Source organism: Onychomys torridus, chromosome 19, assembly GCF_903995425.1.
Source record: "Onychomys torridus chromosome 19, mOncTor1.1, whole genome shotgun sequence".
Lineage (NCBI taxonomy): Eukaryota > Metazoa > Chordata > Mammalia > Rodentia > Cricetidae > Onychomys > Onychomys torridus.
The window spans coordinates 5,474,757-5,495,531 of NC_050461.1; positions in this window are offsets into that span (position 1 = coordinate 5,474,757).

Below are 20,775 nucleotides of genomic sequence, written 5' to 3' on the forward strand. Positions count from 1 at the left end.
CAACATGCTCTCTTGGGATGGCCCTGGCACCCATTGGCTCTCACTTCAGTGGCCAGAGAAGCTCCTGGATTCTCTAGCTATTTCTATAATCAAGCAAACTTGCTGCTTATTGTAATAAAATTCACAGCATCCTACTGTCTGCCCCTATCCCAGCTATGTACCACAGCAAAGATAAGTAAGCTACAGTTTCAAGTAAAACAGAGAAATATTTAATTCCATATGGGTACAAGACCATTGGCTGGGGAAGTAAAACTAAAGAACTGTGTAGACTCTGTAAACAGACAGAAGTTGTGTTAGGCCAGGCATGGTAGCACAGACCAGTAATTCCAGCAGTTGGGGAGGCAGAAGTAGGCAGATCTCTATTTGAGGCCAGCCTGGTCCATAGAGTGAAGTCTAAGACAGCCAGGGGTACATGGAAGAACAAGTTGTGTTGAACAAGTATTTAATTTCTCTTAGGTGGTAGTTTTCTTCTCTACAAAAGTACAGTCATCTAAAGCTCAGAAGAAAACATCTCTTCTGGAGCTAGAAGACTTTCTATGACAGTAAGTACTCTCGCTGTGAAAAGAGAAGGCCTGGGATGATGACTTTGTAGGAAGGGTTTTAATTTTAACAGTTACACATGCATATGTACTTTTAAATTGGTCTTGAGTTTTATTTTGTATGAATATTTCACCTGTATGTCTGTTTATGCACAATGTGTGTGCCTGGTACCCAATGAGGTCTGAAGAGGGTGTTGGCTCCCCTGGAACTGGAACTACAGATTGTGAGCCACTATGTGAGTGCTTGGATCCAAACTCAACCTCTGCAAGAGCAGCAGGTGATGTTAACTGCTGGGCCCCTCTTCTGCTCACACACATTTTAAATGGTCAGATGGCCACACCTTGTGATGAGAACACTACCCCCCTACAGTTATCCCTCCTCCCAACTCCACAGTTAGCCAGAACTTCTGGGTTGTTTTGCTTAACTTCCCTGGGTCCCTGATTTCTTGGATTTAGGAAAGTTTTGATACATATTCTAGCTGATGTCTTCAGCTGTGTCTTTGTTGAAACCAAATTCAAAGATTGATCTTGTTCTTAGTCAACAATAAAACTGTGTGGTGGGTATTGTGTTCTCTGAAATATTGTGTGTTCCCCGAAATAAACTTATCTGGGATCAGAGAACAGACAGCCACTAGAACAGAGCCAGAAATGGTGGCTAGAAAATGGATCAGAGCAAGCCATAGCAGAAGTTAGGCAGTGGTGGTACACGCCTTAAATCCCAGCACTTGGGAGGCAGAGCTAGCCAGGATCTCTGAGTTCAAGGCCACTTTAGAAACAGCTAAGCATGGTGACCCACGCCTTTAATCCCAGAAACCCAACCTTTAATCCCAGGGAGTGGGGGCAGAAAGAGAAAGGTATATAAGGCGTGAGGACCAGGAACTAGAGGAGTAAAGCATGTAGTTAGTTAAGCATTTGGTTGGTTAAGCGTTCAGGCTTTGGAGCAACACAGTTCAGCTGAGATTCATGTGGAGGAGGACTCAGAAGCTTCCAGCCTGAGGAAACAGGATCACCTGAGGAACTACCAAGACCTTTTAAGATTCCTGTTACAAAACTGGATTCTTCTTACAATGACACAAGATTCCTAAATTAGCATTTTACCCAAATAAGCAGAAGTGGGGAAAGAGCTCATGTATGTGTGTTCATCTGTCTGTTACAAATAAATATCCTGAGTAATGTAGCCAGAAAGAGTAGCTCAGACCCAGGGCTCCCTCCAGAACCGTGGGTATGAACTGGTGGAAGTCACCAGATCCCTGAGTGTGGGTTTGAGTAAAGTCGCTTATTTTTTCAGATCTTCAACATTTGGAGTGCTGCCCTGATGTTATTTAAATTTAACTCAACACAACTTTATCACCCACCTTCCAAAATACCTAATATTACATAAATGCGCTGGAAAGAGATCAAAGATGACCCTTATGGTTTTGGACCCAGAATATGGTAAAATAAAGATAACATGAGGGTTTTGGTTTGTTTGTTTGTTTGTTTTTTAGTGATTCAGGCCATTTTAGGATCTTGTCACATCTCACAATAATTACTGTGAATGTGGGTTACTATTCTCTATAGACTTAATCAGAAAAGGCTGGCTGAGATCTATAAGATAGAAAACATGGCAGACAAGATTCTGCTCCCATGTCACTCCATCCCATTCAGAACTTAAAGATTTCTGTTACAGTAACTCACACCAGAGTTCCTGTGCCTCAGTGTGCATCTGCTCTTTCCTGAGGTATGTGTGCTCTGTTCATTTTTCTCTCCTACCTAATCTGGTGAAGCATGAGATGCACACTCGGTAGATTATACTAGCCTGAAGAATGTGATGGTGGAGATTTATTTGGCCTTTCTCTCTCTATGATTTCCCTAGAATAGGAAGAGGTGAAGCTGATATTGAGGACCCTATTAGATGCCATGAACTAATGTATAACAGCGAATGGTGCCATTGCTACAGGAGCAAAAGCAAGAATGAGTGTGAACAAAGGGTTAACATCAGGCCACGGCTGAGGCAGGACTGCCTGAGAATGACCTTGTGTCCATATCCCCGTTTCCTTGGAAACAGTGGAGTAAGACAAATGGGGAACAGTTGTCTCTCACCCTGAGGTAGGGGACCTGTGAACTGGCACACGTGTCTCAGGACTGATGAAAACCACACATGAAGCTGCGGAGGAATAAATTGTGGCCTCTCTATCACAAGGTTGCCCCACACATCTTGGCTCTCACACTTTGCTGTGTATAGGTGGGGGATAAAATAAGCTACTTCTGGGGTAGCTACAGGACCATGCTAGGATGGGACAATGCTATGTCTCCATGCTTGGCTGCAGCCTGTGTCCTTTAGAAAGCTGAGAGGCAGCAACGTTACATTAGAGCCTGTTGAATATGCTGACTGAAACTAGTTCACGTAATCGACAGCCACAGCTGAGATGCTGTGCCTGGCAACCCTTATCTTGCTCCCAAATATCACTCTTACACAGAGAACAGAAAGTTGAGGAAGAAATAAAGGGGTGGGGGAGCAAACCCTCCATCTTTCCAAGGATGGAAAAGAAAATATTTGTAAATGTGCAGGGGTGCTGTGACCCTCAGGCAAAACTCCAAGAAGGCAGCACACTTGATGGTTGTGTCCCAGCAGTCGGATGGAGGGGATTAAAATTAATCCAAGAGGCTCTGTCTGGAGCAGGCACTGCACGATTTAACTGCATCTTCTAAGAAAGGCCATTTGGAAAAGGAAGTGCAAGGGAGGAAAGGCAGGATGAGGGTAATTGCCTGACTAGGAAAGGTCAAAGAGCATATTCGCCAGAGGTCCCACTGCACCAGTGGAACAAGAGGGAGGCAAATCAGATGCGTGTTCACTGAAATTAATAGCCCTTTCAAGTTTTCCTCTCCGATAAATCCTATGGGTGGGAATTATTTTAAGCCTCTTCTCTTCTGAGTGAAGGTTCAGCCACTTAAAGATGTTTGGCTGTGTGCTTGAAGACAAGAGGAGAGCTTTGCTGCAGACCAACGTTTCCTGCAGGCTTGTGTGGGTAGCATCAAACAAGCAGGGTGCAAGCCGGGTAACAGCACAATAGCAGGTCAGCTGGGGGAGGGCAGCCCCTCCCCAGGCACCCGCCTGAGTCCTCTGCACACCAGGGTGATGATTTTCAAAGTCAATCATTGCAACATAGTTTAGAATATTGAGAGCCCATGGTGAACAAGTCAAATCATGCCTAAATTTCTCTGACATCAGTAACTCCATGTTAGTTACAAAGAGAAGTGCACCATGGGCTTTTTTTCTCCTTATTTTTCAAGTATAATCAATCTCCAATGGCTCAATTCTAAGAATAATGGTAGCTGCCTAGCTTCATAGCTCCACCCACATAAAACTAAGGAAGACATCTCTGAAATTCTGCATCTCCCCAAAAAACATCCTAAACACAGAATATTTAAAGTAGTCTGTACATACCAGTATTATTTTAAGTAAGTTGATTGTATTCCTAGAGCCCTTTCAATATTTAAACATTTTGCAAAAGCTGCCTAATTTGTTTTTCTCAACAACCCTGTGGTATGTTAAAGCAGATATTTTAGAACCATTCATCTCACTTAGAAACAGAGAGTAGTTTTGAAATGATGGGAATACAGAGAGCGGTTACATGAACTTGAGCAGCAACCCATCGTCTAATTTCTGACAAAACTCTCAATTACAGAACTTACTAGAATTTATGCAAAATATTTTTTCAGTTCATTTCTACAAAAACTCAGCCAGTTAAAAATAAGAAAGTGTTGTTAAAGATATCTCTTTCCTGCCGTAATTCTGCAGCCAAGTAATTAGCTTGTGTGCTATTCATGGTATAATTCAAGCTTTTAAAAACACCTAGCCATGGCTGTGAAGCCATTGGGTGGGAAACTCTTCCTTAAATTGAAAGTTTAAAAATTCACACAGCTCAAGAGCAAGTTCAAAAAACTTCAATTCCAGAAATATAATACTTTAATATCCTGAATTAAATCCAAAACCAAAATGTGGCCTCCATCCCTTCAGTGCACCTCTAACAGTTCAATAATCTCTACAGTTTGTTTCAGAATCTAGACTGTGGGTGTTTCGCCCTGCTGAAGAAGTAATCTACAGATTTGCTCTCAATTCCTCTGGAAAGTGCACACTGCTATAGCTGGGAAAGGAAATTAATGACTTCTGTAAAGGCTAAAAAAATATTTATAATGGGTCTTAAGGACAGGAGGTTTGCAATTAAAAATACCATTTAAACACTTTACCTAAATCCAACCAAACTGAAGTGTCAGCACAATTCTATTCGTTAATTTTGACGTGATTTACTGCACATAATCCCCTTAACTCTGAAGCTGACCTCCGCAGCATTCAAACTTCCTGTGGGATCAAAAGGAATAATAAGAAACATGTTTCTACTGTAAAATAAGCAAGTGTGGTGCTGTGTGCAGGCTTGTCCTTATGTTGTCAAATAGACATGCACAGAGAGAATCCTCAGCACTAACAAAATAAATGCCCAGAGACCTCTCCCACTGACAAACAGACAACTCAGCAGCTTCGAGCAGGTTTCCCCTGCTGGAGCCGATCCACTCACAGTGCAGGCTGATAAAGCAGTATTAAACTCCCGCTTTATATCAAGTCTCTGTCACTGGGCTCCATTAATCTCCCCCTGTTATCAAGTGTCTCCGTGGCAGGAAATTATATTTCTAAATTGAATTTTGTTCTGTTTCGATGTAGTAAGAAATATTTTCCAGACTGCTAATAGGACACATAAAGATTGTGACTCTGACAATACCGTTAGACAAATAAAAGCTATAAATTAAAGCCACCTTCATTCACTAGCCAGCATAATAGCAAAATAGAAAGCATTGATTACTTTGAAAGAGTAATCAAATAAAAGATTTTAAATGAGAAGTGGGGTAGCAGATGGTTAACTTTTTAATTTACCTTTTTATAGCAAATGCCCATAAAGGTAAAAAGAAAAAAAAAATCAATCCAATGAGTCTCTTGCTGCTAATAAAACACACATTGATTCTTAGTGCATGTGCTCACTCTACAAAATGCTCGACACTACTGCACTGCAGGAAATGGAAACAGGTACTGCTTACGAGCATTCAGAGGAGACAATTTTGCAGTAAGGAGGTGTCTTTGGGTTGGATTTACTATGAAAGAGCGAAAACTTACAACCACAAGCAACAAAGAGACTTCATCTGTGGCAGAGACCCACTTGCCACGGGGCCGGGGCTATTCAGCTAATGTCAGTTGAGACTCTGGAAGACATCTCCAAAATAATGCTCTCCTTTCTTGTTGGTGAACAATTAGTGATTCCAATAAAGTCTGCATTTTTTGCATTGATACAATTTTTTTGGTATTCTCCTCCTTTAGCATAGGTCTTGGTTCTCTTTGACATCAGCAATTTGGAAAAAGTCTTTTCAGAGTGTTATTGGAAAGCAAGGTCCCTGGCATCCATTTAAAACTTCTACTTAAAGAAATGTTGAACAAAAGATGCTTTTCACTGTGCATCAAAACAAAAGGCTTCAAGAACACATAATTAATGCTGCCAAGGTACTAAGACACTCAGAGGACAGGTGGGACTTGACAAACACAGTGTCAATCAAGGAAAGAAGTCCCCAGACAGAACTGAGTGGACACCTGCTTACCTTCCCCTCTCTGACCTAAGATCTTAACTGAACAGATAAGACAACACAGATCAAGTCACATCCTTTCATTTCACATTCCAAACATTTCAAACTTGGGATTAGGATGGTGGACTGAAAACATACCCCATTGTCTTCATCAAGTCAAGTACTCTGAAGTTGCAGTAGATTAAACTCCTAGAGGAAATTCATGAGAAATAAAAGAATAATAATTTGAAGGTACATGTGGTGATATTTTGTTTGTGATCTAACAAATAAAGCTTGCTTGAAGATCAGAGTGCAGAGCTAAACTACTAGTCAGCCACAGAAGCCAGGCAGTGGTGGCGCACGCCTTTAATCCCAGCACTCGGGAGGCAGAGGCAGACGGATCTCTGTGAGTTTGAGGCCAGCCTGGGCTACAAAAGACTGATTCAGTCTGAAAGAGAAGCAGAGCCAGGCAGTGGTGGCACACACTTTTGATCCCAGCACTTGTGAGCTCACGCTTTTATTCCCAGCACTAGGGAAGTGGAGACAGGAAGTGATATGGCTGGTCAGAGAGAGGAATATAAGGTGAGAGGAGACTGGAGCTCTTTACCTTTCCGGTGAGGATTCCATAGAGTTAAGAAACAACTAGCGGCTGGCTACTCTGTTCCTCTGATCTTTCAGCTTTCACCCTGATATATGACTCTGGGTTTTATTAATAAGACCAGTTAAAATTTGTGCTACAGTTATATTTATAAAAATAAAACTAATGCCTTCATGGATATTTATGAAGATCTTCAAAATGATAAAAATATTAATTTGAGTGGCATAGCACAATGGAACAGAGTAAGGTACTCTCCAAAGGGGATGAGGGTGTCTTCCTGAGTTAACTAATGGCAGGTGGGAAAGAGAGTCAGGAACTGAGATATACCTTCCTGCTCACCCTTTGAAAAGAACTTATATTTGCACAAGAAAGAATCTGCTGCACTCCACAGCAAAGGTTATAGGTCACATGCCTTAGGGGCAACCAATCAAGAATGTTTAGAAATCTACAGGCTTTCTCCCCCCACCCCAAAACAGGGTTTCTCTGTGTAGCCTGGGCTGTCCTGGAACTCACTCTCTAGACCAGGCGGGCCTTGAACTCCACAGAGATCCACCTGCCTCAGCCTCCTGAGTGCTAGGCTTAAAAGCATGCACCACCACTGCCTAGCAAGGCTTATTTTTTTTTTTTTAATGACTATTTTTAACACAGTTCTGACTAGAGAATAGGTAGTAATATGCTCCTGGGAGAAATGTAGCAAAAGAGAATGGCCATTATGTTTTCCTTTATGCTGCAATTTGACAAAAGTATTTTGTATAAACAAGACACCAGGTGTCTAGCCTCTGGACTCATTGTTTTAGGAAACACCAGCCATCTCATCCAGTATGCTGTGCACATTGTGGATTTATACCAGGCCCTCTTCACTGCCTGAAGGTCTGCTGGTGTCCCATTCGGAATTCAACTGGGGTTCCTGAAATCAGGGTTCACACAAGTCTCAGTTTAAAACTGAGTCCTTCGCTTCAGTGTCTATAAATCATTCTTGCAGCAACTAATATTCAAAAATGTCTCACAGCTGGGCGGGTGGCGCACACCTTTAATCCCAGCATGATCTTTGAAAATTCAAGCCAGCGAGATTCAGGAAAGGTGCAAAGCTACACAGAGAAACCCTGTCTTGAAAAAAACAAAACAAAAAACTGTCTCACAGTCACCTACTTGTACATTTCATGTGTAACTCAATTGCTGTTTGTTACAAGGGAAAAATGCCAAATCACCAAAGTGGAATATAAAACAGAAGTTACAAACAAGGTGCAAAAGCGAATTCCATTCTGAGGTTTTTAAATGGCGCTGGCTGTAGCTCTAGCTTCAGTCAACTTCCAGGCACATGTTTTAAGGTTTTCATGTTTACTACTGGCTGGTCCCTTCAAAAAGAGCCTTCACACACACACACACACACACACACACACACACACACACACACACACACACACACACACAACTACCAAAACACCATTGAGTTAGATTTGTTGGCCATCTGCTGCTGGGCAAGAAGCCTGCCCTTGAGTGTGGGTTTGTATACTCAGAGAGACTCTGTTGGAGTAAACTAATTTTTACCTTGCAAGTTGTTGTCAAGTGGAGATAGCTTCTTGGTTAGGGATGGGATATCATGTGCAATCCCCAGTCTCGGTGCTTGGGATCTCATCTGGCTTGGATCTGTGCAGGCCCTGTGCATGCTGCCACCATCTCTGTGAATTCATATATGCATCCATTCTGGTTGTATCTGGAAGCTGTCATGTCCCAAAGAAACCCAGAAGCCTCACTCAGTATCTCCTCCCAGTGCTTCTCACCCAGCCCACTCCCTGCCCTAAACCTCTGCAGCCCAGGGGCTGGGCATGGTTTCCTTGCTATCCTCAGTCCACCACTGGCTTATAACATATGGTTTCGTTCATCCCTCCAGGTGAAAGTAAGACCAATACCACAATTTTTGAGCCAAATTTAGAGCAAGTTTTATTAAATACTGGCCAGGACAATGGACACTGTCAAGGTCCATATCCCCAAAATATGGTGCCAAATTACATTAGTCAAAGGCTACAAAAGCAAAACTCACAAGGCTATGTACTTCCCACCTTCATGCAGTTAGGAGCAAGCATCCATCCTGACATATTTCCTGCCTACATATTTCCCACCTACATGTGATCAAGCACATCCTGTGCAGTAGTTGCAACCAAGCTTGTTTACAGAAGCAAAAACATGTAGCTAGTTATCTAACATGAACAACAGCCCCAGTATTCCAGGAAATTATCTGTCATTGGACAAGTGGGCCTTACAGGTTAGAGGTATTTCTGTTTCATAGCTCTCTTAAGCACAGTAATTAAAATTTAGAACATAATTTTAGCCATCACAACTTCCAATTTTGTATTTCCATAGGTTTTCTGCATGGACATATGTCTATGTCTGTGAATATGTGTTTCCTGCTCTCTCTCTCTCTCTCTCTCTCTCTCTCTCTCTCTCTCTCTCTCTCTCTCTCTCTCTGTGTGTGTGTGTGTGTGTGTGTGTGTGTGTGTGTGTGTGTGTTGTTCCATTATGATCTGTTTGTTTTCTAAGAGAGAGATAAAAAGGCATGAGGAAAGACGGGTGGGGAGGTGAACAGGAACTAGGAGGAGACATGGAGGGAAAACAACCATTAGAATACATTGTATACAAAAAAAATTTCAACAAAAAAAGACTTCAGAGAAAAGGAAAACATTATCTGTACTTAAGTAACTTTTCCTTGATATAACTAATAATAATTTTATTTTTCTGTTTAATTTTAATGTATACAAATATATCTAAGTAAAAGTTTCTGTCTTGGTAAAACATATTTATCCACCAAACTAAGTTAGTTAAAGATCTCTCATTCTGCAATGTCTATAGGTGGAAATGAGAATTTCTAGGAGCAACATTGGTTTGCCTTTCCCTGGGTCTAAAGGGCTGCTCGCCCCACTCCAGAGCATCAGGATGAGGGCAGAGGCTTAATCTTCCACTGTGAGACAGTTTCCCCAGGAAGGAAATCTTAAATAAGAATGGGTATTCAGAAACTGCAGACCATACTAGTGATCCATAAAGAGCTAAAAATACTCAGGGAGTAAATGTTCAACCACCTCTTTTTTTTTTTTTTTTTTAAACTAAGAAATAAAATTTTGAGACCAGCCAAGGAGAAAGAGAAAAAAGATCACAAGGAACACTATCTTTATCTGAAAAGGAGCCTATTCTCAAATTTGAAAGTGTGTGGTCTTCATTCACTTCCAAGTATGACTTCAAATATCGAGAACTCTGCCTTCAATAATGGTGCCAGGCTCCGTCTGGGCATGCTTCGCACACCATTCTCCTTGGAGGTCAGATTTCCCAGGATGCTTCTTAATGAGAACCTCACTCTCAAATGACACTAATGTATAAAACTTGAGCTGAATAAACTTGAGGTTTGATTTTTAAAGTATCTCCTCAATTTCTAGCTGAGGAAGAGGAATAATTACCTGGACTAACATGAAGTATCTTTGAAGATTTAACTTTGTAGACCACTGACTCATCACGTTAAAAACCTAAAGGAAGTTCACTCCCACATGTTCCTAATACCCATCCAGTTCCAAGGAGCCAATAGTTGAATTAAAGGTCAAGTCTAGTATCCTTTTTTTCGTGTCTTCAGATCTAGGCCAACCTAGAGTTAAACATTATCCTGAGACTTAACTGAGCTCAGTGTTTGAACTTATTTCTGCCACATAAAACCATTATAAATTTCAAACGAATATCCAGGTGTTGGTGTGTTTTGAGTGCATTTGGGTTTAGAAGATACAACCATACCAAGTCCTCATTCCCTCCTGGCAAAACTGGTTGACACAGAGTAGGTGCTGCTCAGCCCATAGGCTAAGTTCATCTAAACCCCTTCCAGGAAAAAGTTCTGAGTTTCTAAAATAACTGCACTGAGTTTGTTGTGAACTCTGAACTCAAATAGCATCCTAATTCCTAAGCCAGAAGGAATTCAAAGCCAACTGAGTTCATGAATTGTGATTTCTTAAAATGGCTGGGCTGGAGTTTCTTGGGCTACACAAAAAATACCAAATAAACAGAAATGGGCAGTGAAAAAATTTTTCAATTGATCACTAATTAGATCTCAGAATATGAGATGAAAATGTGTCCTGATGTACAAAGGACCTTACAATTATGGCAGAGAGAAAAGAGGGAGGCACACACAAGGGGACAGAGAAACAAGGAAAAAAGCCTTCTGGATTTGTGTGGCTGTGGTTGTCTAATCCCTGTATTTAGGCAAGTTCAACACAGGGTATCTTGTACATAAAATACTGTTGGAAACTAAAAGCAAAGAACAAGAAAAAGGAAAGTCATATTTACCAAATTCAAGAGGAGAATATCATTAGAATGTTACAGAAATATAAAGGACACTGTGAAGACACTAACTACACTAATAAATTAGATAACTGAGGTAAAAGAGAAAAATTACAAGACTACAAAAAGAACAGAAAATCTAATTTTCTGTAAACAAATAAACAGGGAAGAGCTGGGAATGTAGCTCAGTGGTAGAACACTTGCCTCGAAAGCAATCCCTATAGTACAGAAAGCGAAGGTAGATGCTGTACTTAATTACTGTAGTTTTTAAAGGAAACGTCACTAAATTTTATTTTCTTTTTGAGGCTAGTTTTGGTGACTCTAAGTTCCTCTATTAATTTTATAACTATTGTGACAATTTTTGACAAAAAAAGATAGTAAAGGGTGAAGAATACATTGATATGCAGATCAACTTATAGGATATTGTTATCTTAGCAATAACAAACATGTTTAATAAAATTTTCTTTAAAAACTATAGTGATTGAGTCAAGCATAAAATAAACACATAAATCAATGGAATAGAACCAAGAAGCCAGAAAGACACTCGAGCATATGTGGCCAAGTGACTTTCAACAAATGTGTCAACATGATTCAGTGAAGAAGAATCTTTTCAACAAACAATGCAAAAACAACTAAATGTCAGCAAAAGTCAGCACTCCTGTCTTTATTTTTAGAACTGGCAATTGATACCAGTTGTGCATGGTAGGTAAGTATATTAGATAGCGTTCTCTAGAGAAGCAGAACTTACAGTGTGTGTGTGTGTGTGTGTGTGTGTGTGTGTGTGTGTGTGTGTGTGTGTGTGTGAAAGGGATTTATTTGAATGGCTTATAGGCTGAGGCCCAGTAGGCCAACAGTGGCTATCTACCCATGAAAGGTCAAAAAAATCAAGTAATTGTTCAGTCCACAAGGCTGGATGTCTCATCTGGTCTTCAGTAAATGTCAAAATCCAAAAAAAGTTAGCCAGGAATGAACTTGTGAGAGAGAGTAAGCAGGCAGAGATAGCAAGCCTCCTTCTTCCATGTCCTTTACATTGCACACCAGTAGAAGGTGTGGCCCAGATTGAAGATGGATCTTCCTACCTCAAAAGATGCAGATTAAAATTGGCTCTTCCCCCTTCAAATAAGTTAATTAAGAAAAAAAAAACCCTTCTCAGGTGTACCCAGCTGTTTGGGTTTTAGTTAAATCCAGATGAAGCCACTCAACCAAGAAGTTCACCCCTTGTCAACTGGACACACAAACATAATTTCTTATGTCACTCTTAATTTCCAAATGAAAACAGTAACTGCCCCTCATACAACTACAAATGCAATGTAAGTTTTAAAAGAGAGGGAAATATGCCTTAAGAGACATCTTCTAATACCTCAAATGTGAGTTCCTTGGACAGAAGGCATACTGTGTGGAATACTATGATGGTGTACAAGGCATTCTATGCATTTTGTAAATTTCTGTAAGTCCATAGTAATAAAGAAACATTACATGAAGGAAAACAAATTCATAACCAAAGTAAGTATCTACTCCAGTAAGGACAAAGTGTTGTCCTTTTCATGGAGGAAGTGGTCCAATGTAGTCCACCTGCCAGTAGGTCACTGGCTGGTAATCCCAGGGAATGATGTCATATCTAGGGCTCAGTGTTGATCTCTGCTGCTGGCATATCTGACACTGAGCAGCAGCTGTAGCCAGATCTACTGTGGTGAGTGGAAGTCCACGTTGTTGAGCCCCTGCACAACCCCCGTCTCTGTCACCATGGCCACTTTGAACATGGGCCCATTGATCAATGACAGGAATGGCTGGGGAAAGAGGCTGACTGGCCACAGAATGGGCCATCCTATCTACTTGATTATGGACTGCCTTCTCTGCTGAAATCACCTTTTTATGAGAATTACATGGGACACAAGTATCATTACACCTTTTGCCCATTTGGAGAGATCAATCCACATATTTCTTCCCCAGATGTCCTTCTCACCAATTTTCCAATTGTGCTCTTTATAATTCCCTGACCATCCAACTGATACACTGGCTACATACAGCTCATGAATCAGTGAATAACTGCACATCTAGCTATTTCTCCTTCCAAAGTGTATGTATGACCATGTATACTGACCAAAGTTCTGCCCATTGTGAAGATTTCCCTTCATTGGTGTCTTTCAGGGTTGTCCCAGAAAAGGGTTCTAATGATGCAGCTATCCATTTCTGGGTGGTACCTGCATAATGTGCAGAACCATCAGTAAACCAGGCCCTAGTTTTCTCTTTCTCAGACAACCAATCAGAGCACACCACATAAGGTACATGCTTGGGAGTAGACAGCATTGTAATGGGAATAGAAACCACAGGCATTTAGGCAACTTCTTCATGTAAGTTGATTGTGCCTTTATGACCTGCTTGGGCTAAATCACGTAAATGCCACTTTCATTCATAATGGATTGATGCAGTGCATATTCTATTTTATGACTTGGTAGGTTGATGCGGGGAAATTTTGATCACACTCTGACATTCCTGAGACTGACAATAAAGTTTGCTTTGAATTGGAGGATGGAGCTAGCTATTAGATGACGGAAATTAGTCATAGAGGGTTTGGAGGTCCGAGGACATATAGAGGGACACAGGAAGTAGTAGGGAGGGGCTTAGGAAGATTCTTGGCCCTTTTCAACCAAGGAAAGAGAAAGAAAGGAGGTCACAGGTGGCTTCTTTACCACTTCTTCGATCATTCATGTTCTAACCCCAATATCTGACTCCCAAGTTTTTATTGATAAAGAATAGATAATGTTTCACCTGGTGTCCAGTGTGGGGCACAAGATCATAAGGTAGCCACTGGCTGACTGTTTTGCAGCCACTGGAGTCACCTGACTGACTTTCCCTCCCTGCCTGCCATCTGTGCAAGTCTGGGTTTTCCTATTATAGCCTCACCACACAGCCTGCAGTTTCTGCCCATCCTGGACCCCAAATACAGCTGGAGTTAGCCGCATGCCCTCGCTTTGCTCTATGGGTGCTTCTTCTGCACATCACCCTGTGTCTGCTTTTCAGGTGGCTAGCTCCCTCTCCCCATGAGGTATGGGTTTCCCCTGTACCTCCTCCTTTGGCTGCTGTCATACCAGGTCAACCACCTCAATACCTGCTCAGGCTTTTACTGTTGCTGCTATGGCCACACACTCTCGGTCCCCAGCTATAAGCAAGCAGCTGCCCTCAGCCAGGTCCAATACCATCTGCTTTCTCTGTGCAGCCATGTGGTGCAGTGACAGCCAGCCTCACACTTCATTGTCATCATTAGCAAATCTGGTGGGACACATGGGAATTCTTAAAGTGGAGAATTAGGGTTTTTTTTTTTTCCAAAGAGAGTTTTTACTCACATTAAAAATGAGGAACAATATTCTATATAGTGCATGGAGTTAGGTCTCTGTATCGTTCCACAACTGGATAGTTTGAAAATGGAAAAATTAAATGAAAGGATAATCAACTTAGCCAGGTTTGTCATAACGTTGATTATAATCACTATCAGATTAGTAATTCATGATTTATCCTTTAAAAAGTGGTTTGAGGGTTGGGGATTTAGCTCAGTGGTAGAGCGCTTGCCTGAGAAGCGCAAGGCCCTGGGTTTGATCCTCAGCTCCACATTAAAAAATATATATATAAAAAGTGGTTTGATATAGGTGCCCAATACCAAAAAATTAAGATATAATTCTTAGAAAGACCTAATAATGAAACTAAGAAAAATATTTACACAGATACAGAGAGTTTAGAACATAATCTACTGTATCATTGCATTATGAAACTGAAGAGGAGCATCCCAATGTTATTAGAAAACCAATTTTAGTTTATTCAGTTAGCATATAAGAACAACAACCAGATGATATGCACCCCAGCACTATTTAGAAGTTAACTGGGATCCTGTAGAAATGTTAAATCTAAAGATATTTAAGGAAGCAGTAGTTTCATATGGTATGCATTCAACTTTTGTGAAGCAGATGTTAAATTCATGGCCAACTTGGAACAGAATTATTCCACAAGACTGAAAATATTTAGTCACGGCAATATTGGAATCTGGTCCTCAGTTACAATGGAAAACATGGTGGAAAGAGAAAGTTAGGGTCATAGAACAGCAAAGTAAGGCTAAAGGTACTGAAATTTTTCAAGATCAGCTTCTCAGTGAAGAACAGCATGCTGATTTGCAAAGACAGATTACATTTGATGATCATACCTTGGCTCTATGCCATATAACAGCTTTTAATGCTTGGGAAAAATATCAAAAAGTCAGGAAAGAAGACTGAGTCATTTACTAAAATTATACAAGGCCCAAAAAAGTGTTCACTGATATTTTATGAAGATTTACCTCAGCTGTAAATAGAATGATATCAGATCCAAAGGTTATTCAAATATTAATTAAATCTTTGGCTTTTAAAAATGCTAATTCAGAATGCAAAAAGGTGGCAAAATCTAATACTCATAGATGAATGGCTCTGAGATACAATTGATATTGGATCTCACCCTTATGATGATACTTGGATAGGAGAAGTGATTTCTAAAACTTTTAAGAAAAATAAAAAAGTTAGGTTTTTTTTTTTTTTTTAATTATGGTAAACCAGGTCATCTGAATAGGGATTGTAGGCAAGGTGTTCCTAGAAACAATGTTTTTTTTTTTTCTAGAGATAATCCAAACAGAAGATCCCAGCCTTCTGGAATTTGTGAAGATATGGCAAAGGGTGACTCTGGACAAATGACTGCAGAACAACATGGGACAGGCAAGGTAACACTTTGCATTAGAACATGCCTTAGGTAGACTCTCACAGGTTTGGTACAATCATTCCCTGTCAGCATTAGGGAAATTCCTCCACAGAGCAATTAAAAGACTTAATACCTGTTGTTTAAAACCATACTGCTCTGGATGACAGGACAGCTTCAGTAAATAGAACAAAATTTTTAGAAGAGACCATAAAACAAGCATTGGCAAACATATAAATAATCAATGACCAAAGCTAAAAATACAAATAAATGCCATGGTGCTTAAAGGTTTACTAGACACAGGTGCAGATGTAATAATAATTTCAGCAAAATCTTAACATCCAGATGGCCTCTTCAGAAGGTAAATATTAAGCTTCCAGGGATTGAAATTTTATCTCAAGTAAAACAAAGTGCAAGATGGGTCAAGTGTACAGGGCCAGAATGACAGATAAGAAAATTAAAGCCATATGTGGCTAACATAGCAATTAATTTATGGGGACATGATTTGTTACAAAGGAAAACCCAGATTAACATTCTTCTGATCTCAGAAACAAACCATAAAATAAAGAATGCTTCTGGGAGAAATAATAAAAGGTATTATCAAGAACAGTCTATAACCAATCAGGTTGTATATAAACAAGGCGCAAAAGCTGTTGATCTTTCAAAGATACCAACAACCCTAACTTTAAAATGATTAACTGACAAACATATGTCAGTGGAACATTGGCCTTTGACATCAGAAAAACTACAAGCATTAGAACAGCTGATACAGGAGCAGATGAATGCTCAACATATTGAAAATTCAACCAGTACTTGAAATTTTCCTATATTTGTCATTAAAAGAAAACCTGGAAAATGGAGAATGACAACAGGTCTAAGAGCTATTAATAAGATGATCCAGCCAATGGGCTCCTTACAGCTAGAATTCTCTTGGCTTCTTTATTACCTAAAAGATTATCTACTGTAGTGATTGATTTAAAATATTACTTTGTGCTATACCTTTATAAGAACAAGATAGAGAAAAAAATTGCCTTCACAGTGCCTACTTATAATAATTCCCATCCTGTTAAAAAATATCAGTGGAAAGTTCTTCCATAAGGGATGTTAAAGAGCCCCATCTTGTGTCAATATTTTGTACAACAACTATTGGGAATAATTCATAAACAGTTTCCTTAATCTATAATTTGCATTATATGTATGATATCTTGCTATATGATTCAGACTCAGATACCTTAGGAAAAAATGTCTGAAGAGGTAAACAAAAATTTGACTTGTTTGGGATTACAAATTGCTCCTGAAAAAATAAAGAGGAGATTATATTAATTATCTAGGATACAAGATATGTTTACAAAAAACTCAACCACATAAAGTACAAATCAGGAGAGATCAATTACAAACTCATAATGATTTTCAAAAATTGCTGGGAGATTTTTTTTTTTTTTTGTGGAGCTGAGGATCAAACCCAGGGCCTTGTGCTTGCTAGGCAAGCACTCTACCACTGAGCTAAATCTCCAACCCTATGCTGGGATATATTAACTGGCTATGGCCTACAATTGGAGAACTAAGTAATTTATTTCAAATCTTACAAGGTGATAAGGACTTAAATAGTCCAAGAAAATTACCTGCTAAGGCTGAGAGAGAATACAGGGTGCACATATGGATCATTTTGATTCACAGTGTGATTGTAGTCTGGTTATTTTACCTCCTATGCATTCTCCCACATGAATTCTTATGCAGAGAGATGATAACATTTTAGAATGGGTATCTTTATCACACAAACTGATCTATGTAGAAAAGATTTCTGAATTGATTCTGAAAGGAAAATTGAGACTTTGTCAATAAACGTGAATAGAGCCAGCAAATATTGTTGACCCTTTTACTAATGCTGGAATTGCCTCAATAGTGGCAGAAAATGAACATTGCAGTAATTTCTTAGGAGAGATTAGCAACAAATATCCAAAAAGCAGAAGACTTTAGTTTATAAAGAGAACAAGTTGGTTGGATTCTTCTTCACATTGTGCAGGGAACACCAATTTCTGGATCCCTAACATTCCATACTCATGCAAATAAATCCAAAAAGGCAGGTTATAAGTCAGGAAATTTAAGTGAAGTGGCTCAAAGCCTATATAATTCTGTTCAAAAGTCAGAATTATATGTTACTTGATACTTTTCCCTTGAAGCTAAAGACCAAGTGACATATAAAGGTAGACCAACTACAATTACACCTGTTATCTCAACAGAGACTCTAGAATCCAGAAGTGCCAGGAGAGATGTCCTGCAGACTATAAGAGACCACAGATGCCAGCTTAGCCTACTATACTATATACTACTATACCAGCAAAACTTTCAATCACCATAGATGGAGAAAATAAGATAGTACCTGATAAAGCCAAATGTAAACAAATAACTGTCTATCTATAAATCCAGCCCTACAGAAGGTGCTAAAAAGAAAACTACAACCTAAAGAGGTTAACTATATCCATAAAAACATAGGAAATAAATAATCTCACATAAGCAAAACCAAAAGAAAACACACACACACACACACACACACACACACACACACACACACACACTACCACCACAACCAATAACAACAAAATAACAGGAATCAACAATCATTGGTCATTGATATCTCTCAATATCAATGGACTCAATTCCCCAATAAAAAAGACACAAATTATGAATGAATGAGAATACAGGATCCAAGAAACACACCTCAATATCAAGAAATATTAACTCAGGGTAAAGGGTTGGAAAAAGATTTTCCAAGCAAATGGACACAAGAAGCATCAAAATAGAGTTCAAACCAAAATTAATTAAAAGAGTTAAGGAAGGACACCACATACTCATCAAAGGAAAAATCCACCAAGATGGCATTATAGTTCATACTACCTATTTTGCAAACACAAGGGCACCCAAGTTTGTAAAACACACACTACTACTACAGCTTAAATCACATATTGACCCTCACACACTGATAGTGAGAGACTTCAGTACCCTGCTTTCATGAATGGACAGATCATCTAGACAAAAACTGAACAGAGACATGCTAGAACAAATGTTATAAACCAAATGGAGTCAACATATTTACAGAACATTTTACCCAAACACCAAAGGATATACCTTCTTCTCTCCATCTCATGGAAATTTCTCTGAAATGGGCCACATTCTAAGACATAAAGCAAGTCTCAACCAATACAAGAAAATTGAAATAACTCCCACATCTTATCAGACTACCACTGATTAAAGTTGGATATAACAAATACAGAAACAACACAGAGCTCACAAATTCATGAAAACTGAACAACTTTCTACTGAACTAAAACTGGATTAAGACAGAAATAAAGGGAAAAAATTAAAGATTTCTAGAATTAAATGAAAAAGAATACACAATAAACCCAAACTTTTGGGACACAATGAAAGTAATTCTAAGAGGAAAGTTCATAGCACTAAGTGCCTACATGAAAAAGAACAACCTGGAGAGATCTCATACTAACAACTTAATAGCACACATGAGAGCTCTGGAACAAAAAGAAGTAATCACACCTAAGAGGAATACATGGCAAGAAATAATCAAACTCAGGCTGAAATCCATAAAATAGAAACAAAGAGAACAATACAAAAAATTAATAAAACAAAGAGTCGAGTGTTTGAGAAAATCAATAAAATAGACAAACCTTTATCCAAACTAACTTAAAGGCAGAGAGAGAATATCCAAATTAACAAAATCAGAAATGAAAAGTGGGACATAATAAATGTCCCTAAGGAAATCCAGAGAATCATAAGGACATATTTTAAAAAACAGTACTCCACCAAATGGAGAAATCTAAAAGAAATGGATAATTTTCTCAGTAACAATTACCAAAGTTAAATCAAGAGCATATAAACAATGTAAATAGACCTATGTCCCAACCAAAAAGAAAAAACAACAACAACCAACAAACCAATACCAGGTAGTTTTAGTGCACAATTCTACTATACTTTCAAAGAAGAATTAATGCCCAATCTCCTTAAATTATTCCACAAAATAGAAACAGAAGAAACATTACCCCAAATCATTTTATGAGATCACAGATACCCTGACACACAAACCACATAAAGATCCAATAAAGAAAGAGAATTACAGACCAATTTCCCTTATGAACATAAATGCAAAAATACTCAGTCAAATACTTACAAGTTAAATCCAAGAACACTTCAAAAAGATCATCCACCATGATCAAATAGGCTTCCTCTCATAGATGCAGGGATGATTTGATATATGAAAAATCAATAAATGTAATCCACCAAATAAAAAAACAGAAAGACCAAAATAGCATGATCATCTCACTCTAGATGAAGAAAAAGCCTTTGACAAAATCTAGGACCACTTCATGATAAAAGCCCTGGAAAGATAGGAATACAGGGGATGTACTTAAATATTATAAGGATAATTTACAGCAAGCCTATATCTAACAACAGATTAAATAGAGAGAAACTCAAAGCAATTCCACTAAAATTAGGAAAAAGATGAGGTTGTCCACATAGTGCTTGAAGGTTTAGCTACAGTAATAAGACAACTGAAAGAGATCAAGGGGATACTGCTGTGGGATGTTCTGTATGTCATATGTGTTGCTCTGATTGGTTAATAAATAAAACACTGATTAGCCAGTTGCCAGGCAGGAAGTATAGGCAGGACAAGCAGAGAAGAGAATTCTGGGAGGTGGAAGGCTGAGGCAGGGAGACACTGCCAGCCACCACCATGACAAGGAAGATGTAAGGTACCAGTAAGCCACAAGCCATGTGGCAACTTATAGATTAATAGAAATGGGTTAATTTAAGATAGAAGAACAGTTAGTAAGAAGCTTGCCATGGCCATACAGTTTGTAAGCAATATAAGTCTCTGTGTGATTATTATTATTATTATTTTGGTTCTTTGAGACAAGGCTTCTCTGTGTAGCTTTGTGCCTTTTCCTGGAACTCACTTGGTAGCCCAGGCTGGCCTCAAACTCACAGAGATCTGCCTGGCTCTGCCTCCCAAGTGCT